Source organism: Solanum tuberosum, unplaced genomic scaffold, assembly GCF_000226075.1.
Source record: "Solanum tuberosum cultivar DM 1-3 516 R44 unplaced genomic scaffold, SolTub_3.0 scf00010, whole genome shotgun sequence".
In the NCBI taxonomy this organism is placed as follows: Eukaryota; Viridiplantae; Streptophyta; class Magnoliopsida; order Solanales; family Solanaceae; genus Solanum; species Solanum tuberosum.
Window position 1 is genome coordinate 3,048,418 of NW_006238936.1, and position 4,310 is coordinate 3,052,727.

Here is a 4,310-nt window from a genome sequence, read left to right on the forward strand (position 1 = left end):
GCAAAAAATAATTAGGGATGTGGTATGTGTCACTTGTCATTTAGTTAATAATTCACTAACAAAGATTATGATAAAGTATTAAGTATTTTTTAATTCTTAATCAGAGATCTTGAGTCCCTCCATTTTACTCTCCATATATTTGGAGAGTAAAATAGAGAATGGGTTCTCCAACCACCCTCCATTTCACTCTTTATTCTCTATATATAGAGAGGTGAATAGTAGTTCTCCAAATTTGGAGAACCACTATTCACACTCTCTATTTTACTTTTTCATTATTTTATTATTATTTCTATTATTTTGTAATTAATATATTGTTTTTCATATAAGTCTATGAATTAAATCTCTAATATTCGTAATTCTTTTTAAATGTAATATAATATTTTAAAAAATAGATATATTATTTAATATATACTACTTTCATTCCGAATTAATAATATTTCAATTTTTTAATTTTTTTTGTGTATTTAATATAATTTGATATTATTATTAATTTTCACTATAAAGAAGGCACAATTTTAAATGGTCTACAATTGTTCAAACTATTCGTAATCCTTGTTCTCAAAAGAAGAAATATTTCGCTGTGGTGAAGTAATAATCCTAACCTTTAGAAAAATCACTTTTTGAAATGCTCTAAGTATAAAACATTTTGAAAAATACTTAGAAAGAGTCGCCACTTAATTTTTTAAAGAAATTAAGAAAACTTATAATTTTCAAAGATTTAAACAGAAAAAATCATTTGAAAATACCAAAGAGGGTTCGGGGTTCAATTTACACTTCGAGAAGGGTTTAAGCATTCGAAGTGTCCGCTAACATGCGGTTAACCTGCGACTTGACTAAAATATATTTGACTATTTTTAGAAAAATAATTTAACATAAAAAAATAATAACTTATAATATATTTAATTAAGAAAATAATTAAATAAATGATGCACTTTACTTCTTTTTTATTTTTTATTTTTTAGAGGAAGGGATCCAAAATAGAACATTTGACTCAAAATATAAATTATTAGAATTTTAATAAAACTAGATTAATTAGAATTTATTTAATTCATTTTAAAATAACTTAAACCAATTTAATATATTAAAGCATGAAAATCATTTCGAATTAATTGTAGAATACAAGTTTTAACTAACATTTTTTGAGAAAATGACTAAGCAAGTATTTATAATAATAATTTACCTTATTAGATTAACTTTGAGAAAATAGTTAAACAAAGAGCAATTTTTATTTTTTAAGAAAATGGGACCTTAATTGAAATATTTGAATTAGAGACAAGTAATTAGAATTTTAACGAAACAAAATGAGTTGGTTTTATTTGAGTCATTTTGGTTTATGATAAACTATTTTAAACTAATAAAAGAAAAAGAAAGTTTTGACTAAAGATTATAAATGACAATACAAAAATTGATAAAATGAGATTTGTTAGAACAAAACAACACAGAGAAATAGCTCGTCTTTTGGGGGGATCCAACTAAGTTGATTTACGATTATAAAGTTAGAGTTAAACAATAAACAATAAATAATCACAATTAAATAATTAGCGAGTAAGGGAGAAATTTTGAATTTGGGCCCCCTTTTGGGCCAATTTCGTTGCTGTTTTTGGAGTTTAACACAATTCCCGTTTTTGGTATACAGCTGATGTATATCAGTGTATATCGGCATGCATATCAACCCTTTTCATGTATTTCTTGCTTCCAAACACCTGTATTTAATCTCGGCTCTGTATTTTGCATTTTTTGACCTGTATATAAGTGTATATAGTTGTATACATCTTGTATACAACCCCTTTTTTTACTTTTCGAGACCTGTTTCAGCTTCTTTCATAACATAGATTTCCCTGAATTCCATATGCTTCCAATGATGAGGTTGACTCGATAAGAGGGAGTTTTAGGCCTCCAAGACCCGTTTGAAATGCGAGGTGTAGACATGAGTACATAGGACTCACTCGGACATACACAAAACGAACAAATAAACACAAATTAGCAAATGGAATAAGAAGATTAATTGACGTAATATTTTTTAAACTAAAGGAAACTTTGGCATTTTCTTTGCAAATTCAATTGCAGTTAACCTTACACACCAAGAATTGGAAGAGACCACATGTAAGCATTATTAATTTCTAACCACATTGCATTATCATCTAGGAAAATCAATCACAGCGCATGGTATTATTCCAAAATACATTGAACACTTCTAAATCTTTGAGCTTATTTGAAGATTATATACTAGCTATATGATGACCAAATGGAAGAAGCTGAAACTTAGCAAATCAAGCATGATTGATTCGGCTACATCCAAACATCAAACTATGCTAACTAAGAAAGACATAACACAACCAAATATGCTTAAGTTAACAAGAAAATGTAAAACAAATGCACTTAGTTTAAAATCAACCCATTTAACAAGATAACATTTTCCAAATGCTAAAAAATAACCAAACTTCCTGGGATCAACCACACGTGTTCAAAAATGGATAAAAATAATCCACTAAGCAGATTAAATTATGGAATATGAAATTATTAAGAACTGCTCCTAAAAATAAAGAACATGGGAAACTAGACTAGGAAATCAAGCCATTAAAATCAATAACATCGTCAAAGATCATATGATATGTATTAAAGGAAAAAAAGAACTAACAATTTATTCTCAAACTAAGTCATATAAGGAAAATAGTAACAATTTATTTATGCTTCAGCAAACAATAAACAAGATTCAAACAAGAATGTAGACAATTCAGAAATATTGAATAACAAATGATCAACTACAACATGGAATAAAAATCTCCAGATTTGATTAATGAGTAACACCAAAATGGACCAAACTACACTTAGAAAGCAAAGGAACAATCAGATTCTCGGCCACATTTTCGAAAGCAAAACATTTCCAATATGAAAGGCAAGATACATAATTAGGAATAGATTAACTATGAGCAAATGATCCAAGTTAAAATAAGACTAAGGTGAATTGCAAACATGATATCACGAGTTGAAGACGCAAAAATGACATGAACAGTATTCGAGTTAAGCAAGAGCATGGATAAATACTACGGGATTAGACTAGCAATGGTGGTAATCTATAATGATGAATCAGACATCAGAGAAGAAAACCAAAACATCGGGTAAACAATGAAGAGCCGTGACTATATAGCTTAATACATTCAAAGTCAAAACTAAATGAACCACAAAAGAACTTCACTGATATTTACTTCATGCTCACAGTCCCAAGAACTCACAGGAGAAACGAAACTGAAAGCAAAAGACTAAAACGGAGAAACCAACTAATCCTAATAACTTAAACCAACTAATCCTCATAACTTGATTCCGCTAAATATCAAACAATAACACATACTACATAGAAACAGAATGCAAGAAGGGGAGAGATTACCCTTTTCGGGCAGCGAACAGAGACGGATGAGCAGAGGCGACGACCTTCACCACGAGAACTCGATTACAAACGATGATCAAGAGGTCTGGGCAGAAAATTGAGCCCAAACGTCGAAACTTATTGTATCCCTTGCTTTCGAAGTGTATTTAGCTTGTATTTTAAACACTAATCCTCAAGCCTTCCTTTGTATTTTTTTTTTTGCTAAATAAAAATTCCCCCCTTTAACCCCTACAATGGAAGAGTTTATATAGGAGGAGATTCAGGGTTCGTTCTTGGGGGGAAAGGGACGAAATTCAAGTGAGAACGAGGGTAGAATCGGAATTCTCAAACTCAATTCCCAATTTCAGATTTCCCAAGAACCAAAAAGCTGCTCGTTGTGCAAGAATTCAACCCAAATCCCATGAGATCCGGACAACAGGCAGGGCTGGAATGGTTTGGTGAGGGCAGACAATTGCTTTTTCTGCGAATTCCACCATTCCAGCTGCTGCTTTGACATTTTTGGACTGCTGCGTACAGTTAACGCGGATTCCGCCATTCCAGCTGCTGCTTTGACATTTTTGGACTGCTGCGTACAGTTAATGTTTAGCGCTGGGATTAGAAGGAAAAAGGGAATTGGGTCGGGCTAAAGGAGAGTGGGCTGGGTTAAGGGAATAGAGAGTGGCTGGGAATAGGTTATTTGCTGCTGGAAATTGCTGGAAGTTAAAATGAAATATGGGGAAAACGGACAAAGAGGCTGGGCTGGAAAGGTTGGGTTGCTGGAATTGCAATATAAAAGTCCCAAAATGGCTTTTAATTGAGTTGGAGACAAAACTATGAAAGGCTAGAATGCAATTAAATTGAAGTGTCAATTATTGCTAAATAGAATTTAGTTGGTGAATTTGGCCTAAAATTTAAACAAGATGAGTTAATATAAATTAATTAATGA